The sequence below is a fragment of the Pseudopipra pipra genome, unplaced genomic scaffold (genome assembly GCF_036250125.1).
Source record: "Pseudopipra pipra isolate bDixPip1 unplaced genomic scaffold, bDixPip1.hap1 HAP1_SCAFFOLD_291, whole genome shotgun sequence".
NCBI lineage: Eukaryota > Metazoa > Chordata > Aves > Passeriformes > Pipridae > Pseudopipra > Pseudopipra pipra.
The window spans coordinates 22,795-47,856 of record NW_026990770.1 but is presented as its reverse complement, the minus strand read 5'-3'; the positions used below and the strand labels follow the sequence as shown (position 1 = coordinate 47,856).

Below are 25,062 nucleotides of genomic sequence, written 5' to 3'. Positions count from 1 at the left end.
TCCCTCTCCTGGCTGCCCTCAGTTACCACGTGATCGCCGGCGTCTTTCCAACGACTGCGCACGCGCCGGCGTCGCCACCTTGGCTCCCCCCCCCACCCCGCCGCCCGACCGCCCGGCTTCGCTTTCTTACTGCGGCTCCCCCTCCACTTTTTCGGCTCCCTGGGGTTCCCTCACCCACATTTTGGGGTCCCCTTCTCACATTTGAGGGGTGATGACCCCGCAATTTACGGTTCGGGGGGGGGGGGGAGGAGAGGAAACGGGGTGCCCAAGAAGGGGGTTTTTTGTTTTTTTTTTTCTCTTTTATTTCATTTTCATTTTATTTCCTTTTTAGTTTTTTTGCCTTTTTTTTTTTTTAATTTTCTTTTCTATTTTATATTTCCTTTTTTATTTCGGTTATTTTTTATTCCCTTTATTTTTCATTTGCTCTCCCAGTGCTCCCCAGTAACACCCAGTGCTCCCCAACAACCACCAGTAACACCCAGTGCTCCCCAAAAATTGACCCCAAACCGACCCAAATCACCCCAAAAGCTGACCCAAAACTGACCCCAAAACCTGACCCAAATCATCCCAAAAGCTGACCCAAAACTGACCCCAATCACCCCAAAAGCTGACCCAAAACTGACCCAAATCACCCCAAACAATGACCCCAAACTGACCCCAAAAACTGACTCAAATCATCCCAAAAACTGACCCAAAACTCTGCATTTATTTGGCATCATTTCCTCTCAAAAACAACATCTCCGATTTAGTTGATTGCTAAAGCCATCATTTTAAAATCATCTCAGGAATCAAAAGGGACTGGAAAACACACAGAAATCATTCCTGCACCCACCAAATCATTAGGAATTGGAACCCGATTCCCTCATCTCTCTCCTTGTTCTTCTTGGCTGGAAAACCTGATGATCCCCGCTGGCTATTTTTAGGCTGCTTTTCTTCCACAGCTCCTTTCCTCCCGGCTGAAACCTCCTGGCATATTCAGGGCTTAGCTGGAGGGAAGCCCCTCTGAAGTATTTCCTCTCGTGGCAATTCTGTGGGATGAAGAAGTAAAAAAAGCACATCAAGAGCTCCTTCTCCCCCCTTCCTTCGCAAACACCCTCCCAGTTTGTCCTTGGCAGCTCCATCCCCCCGGCACCCGCACCCGACGCTTCGGCTCCGCTGGCAAAGGGACAGCAAGTGCACAAGCAAGTTCAGTGCTGGGCAGGGGCTCCCTGGGGAACGGCACTTCAGTGCTTTAGTCCGTGGCCTTTCCTGCTGCCCTCCCTCCTGGAAGCAGAGGATGACCCGGCCCTTGTTTCTCCCACGCTCGCAGACCCAGGTCCTGCTCCCTTGGCCCCACTTTTCTTAGCAGACCCGGCATCATTTCCCAGGGTCCCCAGGAAACTTCTGCACTTGACCCATTGCTAAGTGCAGAGCACAGGGCAAGGGAAGGACAAATTTCTTGGCACCCACCCCCTGGAATTTTCCTTCTCCGCAGCACGCTCCCGTTCCCGCTGTCTCTGGAGGTGCCCGCACGAGTCCTCCTTCTCCCAGCACCTCAGAGAATGTCCTTTTCACCCAGGTCCTGCTTACCGTCGGCCAACAAAACACGCTGACAACATTTTTCAGGATGCCAGTGGAGAGATATTAGAGCACACTGCACAGGGAAGCTGAGCCTGCCCCATCCCTGCACGTGTTCCAGGCCAGGCTGGACGGGACTCGGAGCAACCGGGGACAGTGGAAGGTGTCCCTGCCCACGGAAGACAGGCTGGCCTTTGAAGGTCCCCTTCAAACCAAATGGCTCTGGGATTCCCCTCCAAAATCACTACCAAAGGGACACAGCAATCAAAGCAGAGGGACTGCACTCCCAGCTTTTCTTATCTGCAGGCACACACAGCACAGCAGCTTGCTAAAGGTAAGGTTTCTATCTGCACAGAAACCCAGCAATGAACACCTGCTCTAAGGGGACAGAAAGCTGCTTGTGGATCCCAGACACAGGACAGACTCCATCAGCACCTACTCGCCTCATCTAAGGAACAGTGCAGCCAACAGCAGAGCTTTCTCATATTCTGATCTGACTGTTTCGCCTTTTCTAAAGTATTTCATTATTTCTAGTAGGTCCACTGCTTTAGCTACACAGCGGGGTTTCTTCCAAACCTGTGACTGACACAGGACGAGCTGAGTGTGACCAATCCCACAGGAACTAAAGCCCTGCTCCTCTAACATGGAGCTGCTTTCACATTTCTGCTGTGAGGACAAAGAAGCACTGTACTACTTCACAAGGCAAACTCTTCAGAAAACTTCTGCAGTAAACTTTATCTTCCTGGGGAGGTACCTGCCAGTGTGCTGCCCTGCACACACACGCTGCCCATGTCCTTCCACAAGTGTTCCAGCTGCTCTCTCTTTTGTTTATTTTGAGCTTTCTCCCGTAGACAAAGATTTACATGTGGATTCTGAGAACATTTAAAACATCAGGAGAAGAGAAACCTCACCCAAACCCAGCAGCCTGTCCCCCAGTCAGAGAGCAGAAGTCACTACGCAGGTCTTACATTTCAACTCAGGTTACACAGAACTTCTGACTAAGCATGGAAAGCAACCTCCAGTCAGGTGGGATTCTAGGACGTTTTCAGCAGCGCCGGGAAGCCAAACTCTGTGTAGCTGTGCCTGCAGAGAACTGTCCTTTGGACAGCCAGAACTCAAGGTGAGCAGAGCTACTGATTTTGGCACTGCAATTCAGTCTTTCTTACTAAGTCAAACTAGTACTCTTCACTGGTGCAGGAAGATACAGGGATAGTCTCAACAAATCCCTTTGGAAATTTATTTTTAAGAACTCTCTGTCCATCTGAATGGAAGACACAATCTTATTTCCCAATCATTTTCACACAATTAGCTCAAATACTAGCACTAAACCAGTGAGCAACATCTGTTTTACAAAATCTTTAGTTTTGTAAAGATATGCTCCACCACATCTAGGAAAAAAAAGGCAAATGGTGGACTCCTTCAGGACAGGAGTTTTCCCACAGTGAGTACGACTAGTAAATGACATGTTAGACCCTCTCAACATAAAGGCAATTGTGTGCACAAAAGTGACCCAAGATACACTGTTCAGGTGTAAAACAGCTAAAAACACTTACCAGTGTTTTTCTCAGGCGCTCGTATTCTGGCCGATACTCTCTGAAAAGGTGAATAAAGGGAGTGCATTCAGTCTGAAAAACACATGATTTGTATTGCATAAGGATCATCCTGGAGGCTTCTTTTTACTCACAAAAAAAAGTTTTCTCTAGGCTTTCATGTTTGAGAGACATTTCAGAAAGACAGTACTTTTTTCCCCAGATTTGGATTCTGAAACCAATGGATGCAAAATCAATGAACATACTTCATTAAAACAGCAACAATTCAAAACTTGGTATGGAACTACAAGAAAAAAATTACTTCACAGACTTGCTGGCACAGATAGCTTTTACTTTTTCACGGAACAGCACAAAAATTCATCTCTGAATAGTTCCTTTTTACTGCTGCTTTTTATGCTGATACTGGACACCCTAAGCTACCTTGGCTATGGCAACTGTACACTCCTTCAAATCAAAGGAGCAGACTCATGAATCAGGACCTTCAGGAAGTGGTCACTGGGTCGCGGACCAGAAGTTATCCCCTTACCTCTCCTATTCATCTACAGCTTTAGAAAGCTGGGTAAAAATCTCCCCCAGTCCTGTGCCAAACACTGCAGAAACACCAACCACCTGGAAAAGAGAACACACCAGAACTAGAGAGTAACTGAGCCAGATTTTTAATACAGAAAAAAAACCAAAATAAAAACAAACAAACAAACAATCCCCCACAACGACAACAAAAAAAATCAACACCACCGAAAAACCCAACAACAACAAACTACTAATCTAAACCTAACAACACCCATTTAATCAGCACAGTGGCCTAAGAGTGGGCAGTAACACTTCTGCTTCTGTCCAGCCCGCTTTCAAACTCTTCCTCCACTTGCTGTTCATGTTTGTTACTTCTGCTTTTTGGTTGTCGGTGATTTTGTGTTTGGTGAGTTGTTAGGGCATTTTGGGGGGCGTTTCTTTGGGGAAGGAGGTTTGTTTGGTATTTTGTAACACTGTAGGGCAATTCAAAAGAAAGGTCAAGTCTTTCTGCTGTTTACTTGTTTATTGTTAATAACCCAAGTTCTCATTCTGCATCTAGGGTTATACGTGGTTAGCAAGTATCAGTGTACTAGAATTAAAGTGCAAAAGAGACAACAAGAACTGACCTTTTGGCTCTGAAATAGTCTAATAGTCTAACTTTTTATTTAGCCAAAGCACATTTAAAAGGTCCCCAGAACAGCAAGAGAGGGAGAATTTAATCAGTTGCTATGACAATACATTCAAAATGCACATCTACTTTCTAATTTCAACTTGTCTCTCATTACACTTCTGGCCATTTGTTCTGCTTGTATTAAATCAATTCTCTAAAAATACCTTGAATTAAGACTATTACCAGCCAGAATCCTACACCCTCTAACGAAAATTCTCCCTCTTTTTCATAGGCAAGACAGTCTCAACTACTGACTTCCAAATGGAAGACCTTTCCCAACACAGCCTTGCATTTGATCATTAATACAGTAAATATGCAGACAGCTCTCCAAAGGATTTTAAGCATTAAGGCCAGGCGCTGTGCCAATATATATCAATATTTATACTTTCCCTGCACTTCAGTACAAGCTGCCTTTTACTCCGTAATCCTCCTCATATGACCTGCTCTCCATCCAGTGCTCCAACAGTCCTGACAGGCAGATAAACATGACCTGATCAGCAAATAAGGAACAGGAAGTATGTTAGTTCTGTATATGGGACCACTACAATCCCTTTTGAAATTCTGTATATTGTTCCACATAGGACACTCACAATAGTTTTGGTTTGGCTCTGTTATCATTATCTACATGAATGGAATCATTTCGTTCCTGTAATATCCACACAGCCGAGAAGGCTTGCTTTTTCTTTAGTAAAAGCTGATGACAAACACAATCAGCTAAAACCTTTAGCACAGACTATGGGATCATTAACAGCCTCCAGTGTATACTGTTGTCAGAGAAACAATTAATTTGTCCTCTCAAAACCTGGTTGAGTGGAATAACAATCTTCTTCTTGCACAAGCAAATATAAAGGGTTTTTTTGTTCATTTATTTGCTTTGGAGATTCTTTCCCTTCTTCCTATGCAGTACATTGCCCAACTGTACTTGACACTTTCAGAACAAGGAAAATTACCTCAGGTGGGAAATGCTGCAGCAAAGAACACTGCCTCTTACCAGCCTATCTGAGCTTTCATCTTGTGATTAATCACAGTTCAATATTAAATTATTCAGGCTGCCATTCAGTGTGACAAGCTGCAGTGTAACAAGCTGCAGCGTGACCTCAACACAGGTCATCAACAGATTACAGTTCCAAAGGGCAGTGCAAAGCCCCTTTACAGAAGGACAGAATGGTGGGGGTTGGACAATACCTCTGGAGATCATCTAGTCCAGTCTCTCCTGCTCAAAAAGCGGGATTAGGCAGAAGAGGTTGCTCACAACTTTGCCTGAGCAAAAGTGTTTTAAGCATCTCCAGGGATGGAGACTCCACAATTTCTCTGGACCAGTCCAGAGGAGAACTTCTTAAGTTATTGTTTTCAGTGGGAAGGTAGGGACAGAAACAAGCGACCCCAAAACTTCAAACTCATCCCCACAGCGGTCCAGAGCAGCTCGAGACCAGGCTCCTGCCTTCCCAGGGCCAGGCTCTTCTCTCTGCGAGGCACCCACCAGCCGGGCACTGCCCTGCCCGGCGGCCCCGAGCGCTTCAGGCGCCGGCCCGGCCAACGCCTCGCTCTGCGCGGGCGCCGCTTCCAAAATCACTACCCAAGAGACACAGCAATCAAAGCAGAGGGACTGCACTCCCAGCTTTTCTTACCTGCAGGCACACACAGCACAGCACGTTGGACATAAAAGCCACAGGGTTAGTCCTGCCAGAGGCGTCCGGCACACCCACGGCGACCGAAGGAAAACAGGGAGCCTGGGAACACGGAGTAAAAGACACCTTAATTAGGACTACACTGAGCACTAGCCAGGTCATTCCCACAGACAGCTTCACCGTCCAGTCACACAAAAAGCACTGACCTACCAGGGCCCCAGTTAGGATGGCTCCTGACGCTGACACCTCCCTTTGCCCCGGGGGATCAAGAAGAACATCCCTGGGAAGAAGTCACCCCCAACAACAAAAAGGCAAAATTAGTGAAGCACGGGGTCCTCTTCTGACTAGATTGCCACCAGCATTCAATAGCAAATGCCACGACTATTCTGTTACAGACGAGAAAACCCTGTTCTCCCAAACAAACAGCGAGGAGATTTATGGGCACGCCTGGAAATTTCCTGGGAGGAACTTTTTGTAACTAAGGAGCAGGTGCTGTCTTGAGTTGAAGGCGTCAATTTGACAGACACTTAGCACAGCAAACTCTTCAGCAGAGCAATTAATTGCTGCCTATTTGAACAGCAGGGGAGAGAAAATGACAGTCGAAGGGAAGACAAGAAAAGCAGAACTGCAATCAGCAGCCTTTTCTTCCATCTCTCCCGAGAAGGTCTAGTTTGTCTGTTCTAATAATTCTATGCCCTTTTCTACAGGAAACTTAGACCAAGGCTGAAAAAACAACTAGAAAACACGGAGAGAAGCTTTTTAGAATTTCACGTGATTTTCCCAAACCGATCCCAGAAAAGCAGAACTCGGTAGAATGTACTCACCTCGAGGCCTTTGGTCTTTTTTTCCATAAGCTTCGTCACCTGATTGAAAAAGCAGAGTAGACTCGGTATTTAGGCTCACAACAGGAAAACTTCCCCTTCGTTTCCTCAAAGAAACTACGTTAATCTGCACAGCTGCAGGCGCGTCTCCAGCTGTTAAAGCCTTTCAGCTTTTCAGAGGGTGAGAATGCCCTGCTAGGGAAGGCTGAAAAATGCTTGGAGCCTGCACAGGTCAAAGAGCCCCTTGATTTTGTCTGTGTTCCAGTCCCTGGCTAAAGAAAGGGCAGAAGAAGCGCAGCTGTTGCTTGCCTTTTCCCTCAGAGGTTTTGCCAGGCGCCGGGCCAGCCCGGGCGCTCCGGGGGAAGGCCGGCAGCGCCCAAAGCCCGCCGCTTTCCCGGGGGCGTCGCTTGCGAGAGCGCCCCCGAGCGCCGGGCCGGGCCTCACAGTCGCCGCCTGGCGGACACGGCCGGGAGCGGCACTGCAGCCGCGCGCGGCGCCGCAGCCGCGCGCCCCCCCCCACCCCTTGGCGAGACCCGCGGCGCCTTTCGCGAGTACGGGCCTTTGTTCCCTAAAACCTGCCCTTGCCTAGGAAAAGCTGAGCAATTCACAGAGTTGCTGTTTCCAGCCCAGCTTCCCAAAGGATTTCTCTCTCCCGGCAGCACAGACAGGGGCCCCGAGGCAGCGCAGACCCTCCCCGCGGGGGAGGGGGGGGCGCAATGCCAGGGCACATCCGAAACCGGCCCTGCGGCGGCACGCAGGTGCAAGTTTCTCCGCAGAGGCGAGAAACTTGCCTGTCGCTTCCCCTGCCTGCGGTCGCCGATGGCCGCGGGAGAGGCAGAAGAGCGGCCGCGCCCCCCCGCCGCGCCCCCCCACCGCCGCGCCCCCCCCACAGCGCCCAGGTTACCCCGGGGACGATCTCCGTCGGATCTGCCGCCGTGGGTCGCTTCCAGGGGGGGAAGGCGGCGGCGCAGCCCCGACAGCATCTCCAGGCCACGGCGGGACCGAGCGGGGCGGGGACGGGGGCGGGAGCGGGAGCGGAGCGGAGCGGAAGGGGGGCGGTGCCTGGGCTTCTCGCGGCGACCGCCGCGCTCCGCGGCGCCGAGAGGGGGCTGCCGTCGCCGGTGCCTGCCGCCGCCCACGAACCTGCCGCCCGCGCCCGGCGCCGCCGAGCGCCCCGCCTTGTCCCCACAGCGGGAAGCGGCGCGGCGAGACGGCGCTGCGGGCGCGGGGCGGGGGTCCGGGTGGCGGCGGAGGTCAGGCAACAGGATAAACGCCTCTCTAAAGCGAGGGGGCCTCTCGCCGCCATCTTTAGAGTGGCCTCGGCTAAGTTCCGGTTTTGGCGGCGCCATCTTGAGTGTGGCCTCGGGGCGGACTTCCGGGCCGGGGCCGCCATCTTTAGTGTGGTCGTTCCGGTCCTGGTGGCGCCATCTTTACTGTGGGCTTGGCGGACTTCCGGGCCGGGGTCGCCATCTTTAGTGTGGTCGTTCCGGTCCTGGCGGCGCCATCTTTACTGTGGGCTTGGCGGACTTCCGGGCCGGGGCTTTGGAGGACTTCCGGTCGCTCTCTACTTCCGGGGACCGGGTTTACCCAAATTAGCGTCCCTCCTCGCTAATTTCTGCGCTTTCACCCCGAAAAATCTTCATGTTATTCCCCCCACACACACCCCGGGAGGGACGGGAGACCGCGAGTCCCGCCCTGCCGCCGGAACCGGCCCTTAACTCGACCAGGGAGCGCTGCACCGGCACGAGAGCCACCGCGCATGCGTCGCCGGTCCCTCTCCTGGCTGCCCTCAGTTACCACGTGATCGCCGGCGTCTTTCCAACGACTGCGCACGCGCCGGCGTCGCCACCTTGGCTCCCCCCCCCACCCCGCCGCCCGACCGCCCGGCTTCGCTTTCTTACTGCGGCTCCCCCTCCACTTTTTCGGCTCCCTGGGGTTCCCTCACCCACATTTTGGGGTCCCCTTCTCACATTTGAGGGGTGATGACCCCGCAATTTACGGTTCGGGGGGGGGGGGAGGAGAGGAAACGGGGTGCCCAAGAAGGGGGTTTTTTGTTTTTTTTTTTCTCTTTTATTTCATTTTCATTTTATTTCCTTTTTAGTTTTTTTGCCTTTTTTTTTTTTAATTTTCTTTTCTATTTTATATTTCCTTTTTTATTTCGGTTATTTTTTATTCCCTTTATTTTTCATTTGCTCTCCCAGTGCTCCCCAGTAACACCCAGTGCTCCCCAACAACCACCAGTAACACCCAGTGCTCCCCAAAAATTGACCCCAAACCGACCCAAATCACCCCAAAAGCTGACCCAAAACTGACCCCAAAACCTGACCCAAATCATCCCAAAAGCTGACCCAAAACTGACCCCAATCACCCCAAAAGCTGACCCAAAACTGACCCAAATCACCCCAAACAATGACCCCAAACTGACCCCAAAAACTGACTCAAATCATCCCAAAAACTGACCCAAAACTCTGCATTTATTTGGCATCATTTCCTCTCAAAAACAACATCTCCGATTTAGTTGATTGCTAAAGCCATCATTTTAAAATCATCTCAGGAATCAAAAGGGACTGGAAAACACACAGAAATCATTCCTGCACCCACCAAATCATTAGGAATTGGAACCCGATTCCCTCATCTCTCTCCTTGTTCTTCTTGGCTGGAAAACCTGATGATCCCCGCTGGCTATTTTTAGGCTGCTTTTCTTCCACAGCTCCTTTCCTCCCGGCTGAAACCTCCTGGCATATTCAGGGCTTAGCTGGAGGGAAGCCCCTCTGAAGTATTTCCTCTCGTGGCAATTCTGTGGGATGAAGAAGTAAAAAAAGCACATCAAGAGCTCCTTCTCCCCCCTTCCTTCGCAAACACCCTCCCAGTTTGTCCTTGGCAGCTCCATCCCCCCGGCACCCGCACCCGACGCTTCGGCTCCGCTGGCAAAGGGACAGCAAGTGCACAAGGAAGTTCAGTGCTGGGCAGGGGCTCCCTGGGGAACGGCACTTCAGTGCTTTAGTCCGTGGCCTTTCCTGCTGCCCTCCCTCCTGGAAGCAGAGGATGACCCGGCCCTTGTTTCTCCCACGCTCGCAGACCCAGGTCCTGCTCCCTTGGCCCCACTTTTCTTAGCAGACCCGGCATCATTTCCCAGGGTCCCCAGGAAACTTCTGCACTTGACCCATTGCTAAGTGCAGAGCACAGGGCAAGGGAAGGACAAATTTCTTGGCACCCACCCCCTGGAATTTTCCTTCTCCGCAGCACGCTCCCGTTCCCGCTGTCTCTGGAGGTGCCCGCACGAGTCCTCCTTCTCCCAGCACCTCAGAGAATGTCCTTTTCACCCAGGTCCTGCTTACCGTCGGCCAACAAAACACGCTGACAACATTTTTCAGGATGCCAGTGGAGAGATATTAGAGCACACTGCACAGGGAAGCTGAGCCTGCCCCATCCCTGCACGTGTTCCAGGCCAGGCTGGACGGGACTCGGAGCAACCGGGGACAGTGGAAGGTGTCCCTGCCCACGGAAGACAGGCTGGCCTTTGAAGGTCCCCTTCAAACCAAATGGCTCTGGGATTCCCCTCCAAAATCACTACCAAAGGGACACAGCAATCAAAGCAGAGGGACTGCACTCCCAGCTTTTCTTACCTGCAGGCACACACAGCACAGCAGCTTGCTAAAGGTAAGGTTTCTATCTGCACAGAAACCCAGCAATGAACACCTGCTCTAAGGGGACAGAAAGCTGCTTGTGGATCCCAGACACAGGACAGACTCCATCAGCACCTACTCGCCTCATCTAAGGAACAGTGCAGCCAACAGCAGAGCTTTCTCATATTCTGATCTGACTGTTTCGCCTTTTCTAAAGTATTTCATTATTTCTAGTAGGTCCACTGCTTTAGCTACACAGCGGGGTTTCTTCCAAACCTGTGACTGACACAGGACGAGCTGAGTGTGACCAATCCCACAGGAACTAAAGCCCTGCTCCTCTAACATGGAGCTGCTTTCACATTTCTGCTGTGAGGACAAAGAAGCACTGTACTACTTCACAAGGCAAACTCTTCAGAAAACTTCTGCAGTAAACTTTATCTTCCTGGGGAGGTACCTGCCAGTGTGCTGCCCTGCACACACACGCTGCCCATGTCCTTCCACAAGTGTTCCAGCTGCTCTCTCTTTTGTTTATTTTGAGCTTTCTCCCGTAGACAAAGATTTACATGTGGATTCTGAGAACATTTAAAACATCAGGAGAAGAGAAACCTCACCCAAACCCAGCAGCCTGTCCCCCAGTCAGAGAGCAGAAGTCACTACGCAGGTCTTACATTTCAACTCAGGTTACACAGAACTTCTGACTAAGCATGGAAAGCAACCTCCAGTCAGGTGGGATTCTAGGACGTTTTCAGCAGCGCCGGGAAGCCAAACTCTGTGTAGCTGTGCCTGCAGAGAACTGTCCTTTGGACAGCCAGAACTCAAGGTGAGCAGAGCTACTGATTTTGGCACTGCAATTCAGTCTTTCTTACTAAGTCAAACTAGTACTCTTCACTGGTGCAGGAAGATACAGGGATAGTCTCAACAAATCCCTTTGGAAATTTATTTTTAAGAACTCTCTGTCCATCTGAATGGAAGACACAATCTTATTTCCCAATCATTTTCACACAATTAGCTCAAATACTAGCACTAAACCAGTGAGCAACATCTGTTTTACAAAATCTTTAGTTTTGTAAAGATATGCTCCACCACATCTAGGAAAAAAAAGGCAAATGGTGGACTCCTTCAGGACAGGAGTTTTCCCACAGTGAGTACGACTAGTAAATGACATGTTAGACCCTCTCAACATAAAGGCAATTGTGTGCACAAAAGTGACCCAAGATACACTGTTCAGGTGTAAAACAGCTAAAAACACTTACCAGTGTTTTTCTCAGGCGCTCGTATTCTGGCCGATACTCTCTGAAAAGGTGAATAAAGGGAGTGCATTCAGTCTGAAAAACACATGATTTGTATTGCATAAGGATCATCCTGGAGGCTTCTTTTTACTCACAAAAAAAAGTTTTCTCTAGGCTTTCATGTTTGAGAGACATTTCAGAAAGACAGTACTTTTTTCCCCAGATTTGGATTCTGAAACCAATGGATGCAAAATCAATGAACATACTTCATTAAAACAGCAACAATTCAAAACTTGGTATGGAACTACAAGAAAAAAATTACTTCACAGACTTGCTGGCACAGATAGCTTTTACTTTTTCACGGAACAGCACAAAAATTCATCTCTGAATAGTTCCTTTTTACTGCTGCTTTTTATGCTGATACTGGACACCCTAAGCTACCTTGGCTATGGCAACTGTACACTCCTTCAAATCAAAGGAGCAGACTCATGAATCAGGACCTTCAGGAAGTGGTCACTGGGTCGCGGACCAGAAGTTATCCCCTTACCTCTCCTATTCATCTACAGCTTTAGAAAGCTGGGTAAAAATCTCCCCCAGTCCTGTGCCAAACACTGCAGAAACACCAACCACCTGGAAAAGAGAACACACCAGAACTAGAGAGTAACTGAGCCAGATTTTTAATACAGAAAAAAAACCAAAATAAAAACAAACAAACAAACAATCCCCCACAACGACAACAAAAAAAATCAACACCACCGAAAAACCCAACAACAACAAACTACTAATCTAAACCTAACAACACCCATTTAATCAGCACAGTGGCCTAAGAGTGGGCAGTAACACTTCTGCTTCTGTCCAGCCCGCTTTCAAACTCTTCCTCCACTTGCTGTTCATGTTTGTTACTTCTGCTTTTTGGTTGTCGGTGATTTTGTGTTTGGTGAGTTGTTAGGGCATTTTGGGGGGCGTTTCTTTGGGGAAGGAGGTTTGTTTGGTACTTTGTAACACTGTAGGGCAATTCAAAAGAAAGGTCAAGTCTTTCTGCTGTTTACTTGTTTATTGTTAATAACCCAAGTTCTCATTCTGCATCTAGGGTTATACGTGGTTAGCAAGTATCAGTGTACTAGAATTAAAGTGCAAAAGAGACAACAAGAACTGACCTTTTGGCTCTGAAATAGTCTAATAGTCTAACTTTTTATTTAGCCAAAGCACATTTAAAAGGTCCCCAGAACAGCAAGAGAGGGAGAATTTAATCAGTTGCTATGACAATACATTCAAAATGCACATCTACTTTCTAATTTCAACTTGTCTCTCATTACACTTCTGGCCATTTGTTCTGCTTGTATTAAATCAATTCTCTAAAAATACCTTGAATTAAGACTATTACCAGCCAGAATCCTACACCCTCTAACGAAAATTCTCCCTCTTTTTCATAGGCAAGACAGTCTCAACTACTGACTTCCAAATGGAAGACCTTTCCCAACACAGCCTTGCATTTGATCATTAATACAGTAAATATGCAGACAGCTCTCCAAAGGATTTTAAGCATTAAGGCCAGGCGCTGTGCCAATATATATCAATATTTATACTTTCCCTGCACTTCAGTACAAGCTGCCTTTTACTCCGTAATCCTCTTCATATGACCTGCTCTCCATCCAGTGCTCCAACAGTCCTGACAGGCAGATAAACATGACCTGATCAGCAAATAAGGAACAGGAAGTATGTTAGTTCTGTATATGGGACCACTACAATCCCTTTTGAAATTCTGTATATTGTTCCACATAGGACACTCACAATAGTTTTGGTTTGGCTCTGTTATCATTATCTACATGAATGGAATCATTTCGTTCCTGTAATATCCACACAGCCGAGAAGGCTTGCTTTTTCTTTAGTAAAAGCTGATGACAAACACAATCAGCTAAAACCTTTAGCACAGACTATGGGATCATTAACAGCCTCCAGTGTATACTGTTGTCAGAGAAACAATTAATTTGTCCTCTCAAAACCTGGTTGAGTGGAATAACAATCTTCTTCTTGCACAAGCAAATATAAAGGGTTTTTTTGTTCATTTATTTGCTTTGGAGATTCTTTCCCTTCTTCCTATGCAGTACATTGCCCAACTGTACTTGACACTTTCAGAACAAGGAAAATTACCTCAGGTGGGAAATGCTGCAGCAAAGAACACTGCCTCTTACCAGCCTATCTGAGCTTTCATCTTGTGATTAATCACAGTTCAATATTAAATTATTCAGGCTGCCATTCAGTGTGACAAGCTGCAGTGTAACAAGCTGCAGCGTGACCTCAACACAGGTCATCAACAGATTACAGTTCCAAAGGGCAGTGCAAAGCCCCTTTACAGAAGGACAGAATGGTGGGGGTTGGACAATACCTCTGGAGATCATCTAGTCCAGTCTCTCCTGCTCAAAAAGCGGGATTAGGCAGAAGAGGTTGCTCACAACTTTGCCTGAGCAAAAGTGTTTTAAGCATCTCCAGGGATGGAGACTCCACAATTTCTCTGGACCAGTCCAGAGGAGAACTTCTTAAGTTATTGTTTTCAGTGGGAAGGTAGGGACAGAAACAAGCGACCCCAAAACTTCAAACTCATCCCCACAGCGGTCCAGAGCAGCTCGAGACCAGGCTCCTGCCTTCCCAGGGCCAGGCTCTTCTCTCTGCGAGGCACCCACCAGCCGGGCACTGCCCTGCCCGGCGGCCCCGAGCGCTTCAGGCGCCGGCCCGGCCAACGCCTCGCTCTGCGCGGGCGCCGCTTCCAAAATCACTACCCAAGAGACACAGCAATCAAAGCAGAGGGACTGCACTCCCAGCTTTTCTTACCTGCAGGCACACACAGCACAGCACGTTGGACATAAAAGCCACAGGGTTAGTCCTGCCAGAGGCGTCCGGCACACCCACGGCGACCGAAGGAAAACAGGGAGCCTGGGAACACGGAGTAAAAGACACCTTAATTAGGACTACACTGAGCACTAGCCAGGTCATTCCCACAGACAGCTTCACCGTCCAGTCACACAAAAAGCACTGACCTACCAGGGCCCCAGTTAGGATGGCTCCTGACGCTGACACCTCCCTTTGCCCCGGGGGATCAAGAAGAACATCCCTGGGAAGAAGTCACCCCCAACAACAAAAAGGCAAAATTAGTGAAGCACGGGGTCCTCTTCTGACTAGATTGCCACCAGCATTCAATAGCAAATGCCACGACTATTCTGTTACAGACGAGAAAACCCTGTTCTCCCAAACAAACAGCGAGGAGATTTATGGGCACGCCTGGAAATTTCCTGGGAGGAACTTTTTGTAACTAAGGAGCAGGTGCTGTCTTGAGTTGAAGGCGTCAATTTGACAGACACTTAGCACAGCAAACTCTTCAGCAGAGCAATTAATTGCTGCCTATTTGAACAGCAGGGGAGAGAAAATGACAGTCGAAGGGAAGACAAGAAAAGCAGAACTGCAATCAGCAGCCTTTTCTTCCATCTCTCCCGAGAAGGTCTAGTTTGTCTGTTCTAATAATTCTATGCCCTTTTCTACAGGAAACTTAGACCAAGGCTGAAAAAACAACTAGAAAACACGGAGAGAAGCTTTTTAGAATTTCACGTGATTTTCCCAAACCGATCCCAGAAAAGCAGAACTCGGTAGAATGTACTCACCTCGAGGCCTTTGGTCTTTTTTTCCATAAGCTTCGTCACCTGATTGAAAAAGCAGAGTAGACTCGGTATTTAGGCTCACAACAGGAAAACTTCCCCGTCGTTTCCTCAAAGAAACTACGTTAATCTGCACAGCTGCAGGCGCGTCTCCAGCTGTTAAAGCCTTTCAGCTTTTCAGAGGGTGAGAATGCCCTGCTAGGGAAGGCTGAAAAATGCTCGGAGCCTGCACAGGTCAAAGAGCCCCTTGATTTTGTCTGTGTTCCAGTCCCTGGCTAAAGAAACGGCAGAACAAGCGCAGCTGTTGCTTGCCTTTTCCCTCAGAGGTTTTGCCAGGCGCCGGGCCAGCCCGGGCGCTCCGGGGGAAGGCCGGCAGCGCCCAAACCCCGCCGCTTTCCCGGGGGCGTCGCTTGCGAGAGCGCCCCCGAGCGCCGGGCCGGGCCTCACAGTCGCCGCCTGGCGGACACGGCCGGGAGCGGCACTGCAGCCGCGCGCGGCGCCGCAGCCGCGCGCCCCCCCCCACCCCTTGGCGAGACCCGCGGCGCCTTTCGCGAGTACGGGCCTTTGTTCCCTAAAACCTGCCCTTGCCTAGGAAAAGCTGAGCAATTCACAGAGTTGCTGTTTCCAGCCCAGCTTCCCAAAGGATTTCTCTCTCCCGGCAGCACAGACAGGGGCCCCGAGGCAGCGCAGACCCTCCCCGCGGGGGAGGGGGGGGCGCAATGCCAGGGCACATCCGAAACCGGCCCTGCGGCGGCACGCAGGTGCAAGTTTCTCCGCAGAGGCGAGAAACTTGCCTGTCGCTTCCCCTGCCTGCGGTCGCCGATGGCCGCGGGAGAGGCAGAAGAGCGGCCGCGCCCCCCCGCCGCGCCCCCCCACCGCCGCGCCCCCCCCACAGCGCCCAGGTTACCCCGGGGACGATCTCCGTCGGATCTGCCGCCGTGGGTCGCTTCCAGGGGGGGAAGGCGGCGGCGCAGCCCCGACAGCATCTCCAGGCCACGGCGGGACCGAGCGGGGCGGGGACGGGGGCGGGAGCGGGAGCGGAGCGGAGCGGAAGGGGGGCGGTGCCTGGGCTTCTCGCGGCGACCGCCGCGCTCCGCGGCGCCGAGAGGGGGCTGCCGTCGCCGGTGCCTGCCGCCGCCCACGAACCTGCCGCCCGCGCCCGGCGCCGCCGAGCGCCCCGCCTTGTCCCCACAGCGGGAAGCGGCGCGGCGAGACGGCGCTGCGGGCGCGGGGCGGGGGTCCGGGTGGCGGCGGAGGTCAGGCAACAGGATAAACGCCTCTCTAAAGCGAGGGGGCCTCTCGCCGCCATCTTTAGAGTGGCCTCGGCTAAGTTCCGGTTTTGGCGGCGCCATCTTGAGTGTGGCCTCGGGGCGGACTTCCGGGCCGGGGCCGCCATCTTTAGTGTGGTCGTTCCGGTCCTGGTGGCGCCATCTTTACTGTGGGCTTGGCGGACTTCCGGGCCGGGGTCGCCATCTTTAGTGTGGTCGTTCCGGTCCTGGCGGCGCCATCTTTACTGTGGGCTTGGCGGACTTCCGGGCCGGGGCTTTGGAGGACTTCCGGTCGCTCTCTACTTCCGGGGACCGGGTTTACCCAAATTAGCGTCCCTCCTCGCTAATTTCTGCGCTTTCACCCCGAAAAATCTTCATGTTATTCCCCCCACACACACCCCGGGAGGGACGGGAGACCGCGAGTCCCGCCCTGCCGCCGGAACCGGCCCTTAACTCGACCAGGGAGCGCTGCACCGGCACGAGAGCCACCGCGCATGCGTCGCCGGTCCCTCTCCTGGCTGCCCTCAGTTACCACGTGATCGCCGGCGTCTTTCCAACGACTGCGCACGCGCCGGCGTCGCCACCTTGGCTCCCCCCCCCACCCCGCCGCCCGACCGCCCGGCTTCGCTTTCTTACTGCGGCTCCCCCTCCACTTTTTCGGCTCCCTGGGGTTCCCTCACCCACATTTTGGGGTCCCCTTCTCACATTTGAGGGGTGATGACCCCGCAATTTACGGTTCGGGGGGGGGGGGAGGAGAGGAAACGGGGTGCCCAAGAAGGGGGTTTTTTGTTTTTTTTTTTCTCTTTTATTTCATTTTCATTTTATTTCCTTTTTAGTTTTTTTGCCTTTTTTTTTTTTAATTTTCTTTTCTATTTTATATTTCCTTTTTTATTTCGGTTATTTTTTATTCCCTTTATTTTTCATTTGCTCTCCCAGTGCTCCCCAGTAACACCCAGTGCTCCCCAACAACCACCAGTAACACCCAGTGCTCCCCAAAAATTGACCCCAAACCGACCCAAATCACCCCAAAAGCTGACCCAAAACTGACCCCAAAACCTGACCCAAATCATCCCAAAAGCTGACCCAAAACTGACCCCAATCACCCCAAAAGCTGACCCAAAACTGACCCAAATCACCCCAAACAATGACCCCAAACTGACCCCAAAAACTGACTCAAATCATCCCAAAAACTGACCCAAAACTCTGCATTTATTTGGCATCATTTCCTCTCAAAAACAACATCTCCGATTTAGTTGATTGCTAAAGCCATCATTTTAAAATCATCTCAGGAATCAAAAGGGACTGGAAAACACACAGAAATCATTCCTGCACCCACCAAATCATTAGGAATTGGAACCCGATTCCCTCATCTCTCTCCTTGTTCTTCTTGGCTGGAAAACCTGATGATCCCCGCTGGCTATTTTTAGGCTGCTTTTCTTCCACAGCTCCTTTCCTCCCGGCTGAAACCTCCTGGCATATTCAGGGCTTAGCTGGAGGGAAGCCCCTCTGAAGTATTTCCTCTCGTGGCAATTCTGTGGGATGAAGAAGTAAAAAAAGCACATCAAGAGCTCCTTCTCCCCCCTTCCTTCGCAAACACCCTCCCAGTTTGTCCTTGGCAGCTCCATCCCCCCGGCACCCGCACCCGACGCTTCGGCTCCGCTGGCAAAGGGACAGCAAGTGCACAAGGAAGTTCAGTGCTGGGCAGGGGCTCCCTGGGGAACGGCACTTCAGTGCTTTAGTCCGTGGCCTTTCCTGCTGCCCTCCCTCCTGGAAGCAGAGGATGACCCGGCCCTTGTTTCTCCCACGCTCGCAGACCCAGGTCCTGCTCCCTTGGCCCCACTTTTCTTAGCAGACCCGGCATCATTTCCCAGGGTCCCCAGGAAACTTCTGCACTTGACCCATTGCTAAGTGCAGAGCACAGGGCAAGGGAAGGACAAATTTCTTGGCACCCACCCCCTGGAATTTTCCTTCTCCGCAGCACGCTCCCGTTCCCGCTGTCTCTGGAGGTGCCCGCACGAGTCCTCCTTCTCCCAGCACCTCAGAGAATGTCCTTTTCACCCAGGTCCTGCTTACCGTCGGCCAACAAAACACGCTGACAACATTTTTCAGGATGCCAGTGGAGAGATATTAGAGCACACTGCACAGGGAAGCTGAGCCTGCCCCATCCCTGCACGTGTTCCAGGCCAGGCTGGACGGGACTCGGAGCAACCGGGGACAGTGGAAGGTGTCCCTGCCCACGGAAGACAGGCTGGCCTTTGAAGGTCCCCTTCAAACCAAATGGCTCTGGGATTCCCCTCCAAAATCACTACCAAAGGGACACAGCAATCAAAGCAGAGGGACTGCACTCCCAGCTTTTCTTACCTGCAGGCACACACAGCACAGCAGCTTGCTAAAGGTAAGGTTTCTATCTGCACAGAAACCCAGCAATGAACACCTGCTCTAAGGGGACAGAAAGCTGCTTGTGGATCCCAGACACAGGACAGACTCCATCAGCACCTACTCGCCTCATCTAAGGAACAGTGCAGCCAACAGCAGAGCTTTCTCATATTCTGATCTGACTGTTTCGCCTTTTCTAAAGTATTTCATTATTTCTAGTAGGTCCACTGCTTTAGCTACACAGCGGGGTTTCTTCCAAACCTGTGACTGACACAGGACGAGCTGAGTGTGACCAATCCCACAGGAACTAAAGCCCTGCTCCTCTAACATGGAGCTGCTTTCACATTTCTGCTGTGAGGACAAAGAAGCACTGTACTACTTCACAAGGCAAACTCTTCAGAAAACTTCTGCAGTAAACTTTATCTTCCTGGGGAGGTACCTGCCAGTGTGCTGCCCTGCACACACACGCTGCCCATGTCCTTCCACAAGTGTTCCAGCTGCTCTCTCTTTTGTTTATTTTGAGCTTTCTCCCGTAGACAAAGATTTACATGTGGATTCTGAGAACATTTAAAACATCAGGAGAAGAGAAACCTCACCCAAACCCAGCAGCCTGTCCCCCAGTCAGAGAGCAGAAGTCACTACGCAGGTCTTACATTTCAACTCAGGTTACACAGAACTTCTGACTAAGCATGGAAAGCAACCTCCAGTCAGGTGGGATTCTAGGACGTTTTCAGCAGCGCCGGGAAGCCAAACTCTGTGTAGCTGTGCCTGCAGAGAACTGTCCTTTGGACAGCCAGAACTCAAGGTGAGCAGAGCTACTGATTTTGGCACTGCAATTCAGTCTTTCTTACTAAGTCAAACTAGTACTCTTCACTGGTGCAGGAAGATACAGGGATAGTCTCAACAAATCCCTTTGGAAATTTATTTTTAAGAACTCTCTGTCCATCTGAATGGAAGACACAATCTTATTTCCCAATCATTTTCACACAATTAGCTCAAATACTAGCACTAAACCAGTGAGCAACATCTGTTTTACAAAATCTTTAGTTTTGTAAAGATATGCTCCACCACATCTAGGAAAAAAAAGGCAAATGGTGGACTCCTTCAGGACAGGAGTTTTCCCACAGTGAGTACGACTAGTAAATGAAATGTTAGACCCTCTCAACATAAAGGCAATTGTGTGCACAAAAGTGACCCAAGATACACTGTTCAGGTGTAAAACAGCTAAAAACACTTACCAGTGTTTTTCTCAGGCGCTCGTATTCTGGCCGATACTCTCTGAAAAGGTGAATAAAGGGAGTGCATTCAGTCTGAAAAACACATGATTTGTATTGCATAAGGATCATCCTGGAGGCTTCTTTTTACTCACAAAAAAAAGTTTTCTCTAGGCTTTCATGTTTGAGAGACATTTCAGAAAGACAGTACTTTTTTCCCCAGATTTGGATTCTGAAACCAATGGATGCAAAATCAATGAACATACTTCATTAAAACAGCAACAATTCAAAACTTGGTATGGAACTACAAGAAAAAAATTACTTCACAGACTTGCTGGCACAGATAGCTTTTACTTTTTCACGGAACAGCACAAAAATTCATCTCTGAATAGTTCCTTTTTACTGCTGCTTTTTATGCTGATACTGGACACCCTAAGCTACCTTGGCTATGGCAACTGTACACTCCTTCAAATCAAAGGAGCAGACTCATGAATCAGGACCTTCAGGAAGTGGTCACTGGGTCGCGGACCAGAAGTTATCCCCTTACCTCTCCTATTCATCTACAGCTTTAGAAAGCTGGGTAAAAATCTCCCCCAGTCCTGTGCCAAACACTGCAGAAACACCAACCACCTGGAAAAGAGAACACACCAGAACTAGAGAGTAACTGAGCCAGATTTTTAATACAGAAAAAAAACCAAAATAAAAACAAACAAACAAACAATCCCCCACAACGACAACAAAAAAAATCAACACCACCGAAAAACCCAACAACAACAAACTACTAATCTAAACCTAACAACACCCATTTAATCAGCACAGTGGCCTAAGAGTGGGCAGTAACACTTCTGCTTCTGTCCAGCCCGCTTTCAAACTCTTCCTCCACTTGCTGTTCATGTTTGTTACTTCTGCTTTTTGGTTGTCGGTGATTTTGTGTTTGGTGAGTTGTTAGGGCATTTTGGGGGGCGTTTCTTTGGGGAAGGAGGTTTGTTTGGTACTTTGTAACACTGTAGGGCAATTCAAAAGAAAGGTCAAGTCTTTCTGCTGTTTACTTGTTTATTGTTAATAACCCAAGTTCTCATTCTGCATCTAGGGTTATACGTGGTTAGCAAGTATCAGTGTACTAGAATTAAAGTGCAAAAGAGACAACAAGAACTGACCTTTTGGCTCTGAAATAGTCTAATAGTCTAACTTTTTATTTAGCCAAAGCACATTTAAAAGGTCCCCAGAACAGCAAGAGAGGGAGAATTTAATCAGTTGCTATGACAATACATTCAAAATGCACATCTACTTTCTAATTTCAACTTGTCTCTCATTACACTTCTGGCCATTTGTTCTGCTTGTATTAAATCAATTCTCTAAAAATACCTTGAATTAAGACTATTACCAGCCAGAATCCTACACCCTCTAACGAAAATTCTCCCTCTTTTTCATAGGCAAGACAGTCTCAACTACTGACTTCCAAATGGAAGACCTTTCCCAACACAGCCTTGCATTTGATCATTAATACAGTAAATATGCAGACAGCTCTCCAAAGGATTTTAAGCATTAAGGCCAGGCGCTGTGCCAATATATATCAATATTTATACTTTCCCTGCACTTCAGTACAAGCTGCCTTTTACTCCGTAATCCTCTTCATATGACCTGCTCTCCATCCAGTGCTCCAACAGTCCTGACAGGCAGATAAACATGACCTGATCAGCAAATAAGGAACAGGAAGTATGTTAGTTCTGTATATGGGACCACTACAATCCCTTTTGAAATTCTGTATATTGTTCCACATAGGACACTCACAATAGTTTTGGTTTGGCTCTGTTATCATTATCTACATGAATGGAATCATTTCGTTCCTGTAATATCCACACAGCCGAGAAGGCTTGCTTTTTCTTTAGTAAAAGCTGATGACAAACACAATCAGCTAAAACCTTTAGCACAGACTATGGGATCATTAACAGCCTCCAGTGTATACTGTTGTCAGAGAAACAATTAATTTGTCCTCTCAAAACCTGGTTGAGTGGAATAACAATCTTCTTCTTGCACAAGCAAATATAAAGGGTTTTTTTGTTCATTTATTTGCTTTGGAGATTCTTTCCCTTCTTCCTATGCAGTACATTGCCCAACTGTACTTGACACTTTCAGAACAAGGAAAATTACCTCAGGTGGGAAATGCTGCAGCAAAGAACACTGCCTCTTACCAGCCTATCTGAGCTTTCATCTTGTGATTAATCACAGTTCAATATTAAATTATTCAGGCTGCCATTCAGTGTGACAAGCTGCAGTGTAACAAGCTGCAGCGTGACCTCAACACAGGTCATCAACAGATTACAGTTCCAAAGGGCAGTGCAAAGCCCCTTTACAGAAGGACAGAATGGTGGGGGTTGGACAATACCTCTGGAGATCATCTAGTCCAGTCTCTCCTGCTCAAAAAGCGGGATTAGGCAGAAGAGGTTGCTCACAACTTTGCCTGAGCAAAAGTGTTTTAAGCATCTCCAGGGATGGAGACTCCACAATTTCTCTGGACCAGTCCAGAGGAGAACTTCTTAAGTTATTGTTTTCAGTGGGAAGGTAGGGACAGAAACAAGCGACCCCAAAACTTCAAACTCATCCCCACAGCGGTCCAGAGCAGCTCGAGACCAGGCTCCTGCCTTCCCAGGGCCAGGCTCTTCTCTCTGCCAGGCACCCACCAGCCGGGCACTGCCCTGCCCGGCGGCCCCGAGCGCTTCAGGCGCCGGCCCGGCCAACGCCTCGCTCTGCGCGGGCGCCGCTTCCAAAATCACTACCCAAGAGACACAGCAATCAAAGCAGAGGGACTGCACTCCCAGCTTTTCTTACCTGCAGGCACACACAGCACAGCACGTTGGACATAAAAGCCACAGGGTTAGTCCTGCCAGAGGCGTCCGGCACACCCACGGCGACCGAAGGAAAACAGGGAGCCTGGGAACACGGAGTAAAAGACACCTTAATTAGGACTACACTGAGCACTAGCCAGGTCATTCCCACAGACAGCTTCACCGTCCAGTCACACAAAAAGCACTGACCTACCAGGGCCCCAGTTAGGATGGCTCCTGACGCTGACACCTCCCTTTGCCCCGGGGGATCAAGAAGAACATCCCTGGGAAGAAGTCACCCCCAACAACAAAAAGGCAAAATTAGTGAAGCACGGGGTCCTCTTCTGACTAGATTGCCACCAGCATTCAATAGCAAATGCCACGACTATTCTGTTACAGACGAGAAAACCCTGTTCTCCCAAACAAACAGCGAGGAGATTTATGGGCACGCCTGGAAATTTCCTGGGAGGAACTTTTTGTAACTAAGGAGCAGGTGCTGTCTTGAGTTGAAGGCGTCAATTTGACAGACACTTAGCACAGCAAACTCTTCAGCAGAGCAATTAATTGCTGCCTATTTGAACAGCAGGGGAGAGAAAATGACAGTCGAAGGGAAGACAAGAAAAGCAGAACTGCAATCAGCAGCCTTTTCTTCCATCTCTCCCGAGAAGGTCTAGTTTGTCTGTTCTAATAATTCTATGCCCTTTTCTACAGGAAACTTAGACCAAGGCTGAAAAAACAACTAGAAAACACGGAGAGAAGCTTTTTAGAATTTCACGTGATTTTCCCAAACCGATCCCAGAAAAGCAGAACTCGGTAGAATGTACTCACCTCGAGGCCTTTGGTCTTTTTTTCCATAAGCTTCGTCACCTGATTGAAAAAGCAGAGTAGACTCGGTATTTAGGCTCACAACAGGAAAACTTCCCCTTCGTTTCCTCAAAGAAACTACGTTAATCTGCACAGCTGCAGGCGCGTCTCCAGCTGTTAAAGCCTTTCAGCTTTTCAGAGGGTGAGAATGCCCTGCTAGGGAAGGCTGAAAAATGCTTGGAGCCTGCACAGGTCAAAGAGCCCCTTGATTTTGTCTGTGTTCCAGTCCCTGGCTAAAGAAAGGGCAGAAGAAGCGCAGCTGTTGCTTGCCTTTTCCCTCAGAGGTTTTGCCAGGCGCCGGGCCAGCCCGGGCGCTCCGGGGGAAGGCCGGCAGCGCCCAAAGCCCGCCGCTTTCCCGGGGGCGTCGCTTGCGAGAGCGCCCCCGAGCGCCGGGCCGGGCCTCACAGTCGCCGCCTGGCGGACACGGCCGGGAGCGGCACTGCAGCCGCGCGCGGCGCCGCAGCCGCGCGCCCCCCCCCCACCCCTTGGCGAGACCCGCGGCGCCTTTCGCGAGTACGGGCCTTTGTTCCCTAAAACCTGCCCTTGCCTAGGAAAAGCTGAGCAATTCACAGAGTTGCTGTTTCCAGCCCAGCTTCCCAAAGGATTTCTCTCTCCCGGCAGCACAGACAGGGGCCCCGAGGCAGCGCAGACCCTCCCCGCGGGGGAGGGGGGGGCGCAATGCCAGGGCACATCCGAAACCGGCCCTGCGGCGGCACGCAGGTGCAAGTTTCTCCGCAGAGGCGAGAAACTTGCCTGTCGCTTCCCCTGCCTGCGGTCGCCGATGGCCGCGGGAGAGGCAGAAGAGCGGCCGCGCCCCCCCGCCGCGCCCCCCCACCGCCGCGCCCCCCCCACAGCGCCCAGGTTACCCCGGGGACGATCTCCGTCGGATCTGCCGCCGTGGGTCGCTTCCAGGGGGGGAAGGCGGCGGCGCAGCCCCGACAGCATCTCCAGGCCACGGCGGGACCGAGCGGGGCGGGGACGGGGGCGGGAGCGGGAGCGGAGCGGAGCGGAAGGGGGGCGGTGCCTGGGCTTCTCGCGGCGACCGCCGCGCTCCGCGGCGCCGAGAGGGGGCTGCCGTCGCCGGTGCCTGCCGCCGCCCACGAACCTGCCGCCCGCGCCCGGCGCCGCCGAGCGCCCCGCCTTGTCCCCACAGCGGGAAGCGGCGCGGCGAGACGGCGCTGCGGGCGCGGGGCGGGGGTCCGGGTGGCGGCGGAGGTCAGGCAACAGGATAAACGCCTCTCTAAAGCGAGGGGGCCTCTCGCCGCCATCTTTAGAGT

At 50.5% G+C, this 25,062-nt stretch overlaps 4 long non-coding RNA genes across 4 annotated transcripts; all 4 read right to left on the bottom strand.

The window, feature by feature from the left end:
* Positions 1 to 679: 679 nt before the first annotated feature.
* On the bottom strand, positions 680 to 6,112 carry LOC135408280 (uncharacterized). Its single transcript, XR_010427458.1, has 2 exons — positions 5,916 to 6,112; positions 680 to 1,028 (listed from the first exon to the last, which is right to left on the bottom strand). It is a non-coding gene; the product is annotated as an uncharacterized LOC135408280 (long non-coding RNA).
* A 3,072-nt stretch (positions 6,113 to 9,184) lies between these two features.
* Positions 9,185 to 14,617, bottom strand: LOC135408282 (uncharacterized). Its single transcript, XR_010427460.1, has 2 exons — positions 14,421 to 14,617; positions 9,185 to 9,533 (listed from the first exon to the last, which is right to left on the bottom strand). It is a non-coding gene; the product is annotated as an uncharacterized LOC135408282 (long non-coding RNA).
* An 8-nt stretch (positions 14,618 to 14,625) lies between these two features.
* Positions 14,626 to 16,290, bottom strand: LOC135408281 (uncharacterized). Its single transcript, XR_010427459.1, has 3 exons — positions 16,146 to 16,290; positions 15,245 to 15,283; positions 14,626 to 14,700 (listed from the first exon to the last, which is right to left on the bottom strand). It is a non-coding gene; the product is annotated as an uncharacterized LOC135408281 (long non-coding RNA).
* A 1,399-nt stretch (positions 16,291 to 17,689) lies between these two features.
* Positions 17,690 to 23,122, bottom strand: LOC135408289 (uncharacterized). The gene is made up of 2 exons (XR_010427466.1): positions 22,926 to 23,122; positions 17,690 to 18,038 (listed from the first exon to the last, which is right to left on the bottom strand). It is a non-coding gene; the product is annotated as an uncharacterized LOC135408289 (long non-coding RNA).
* Positions 23,123 to 25,062: the final 1,940 nt, after the last annotated feature.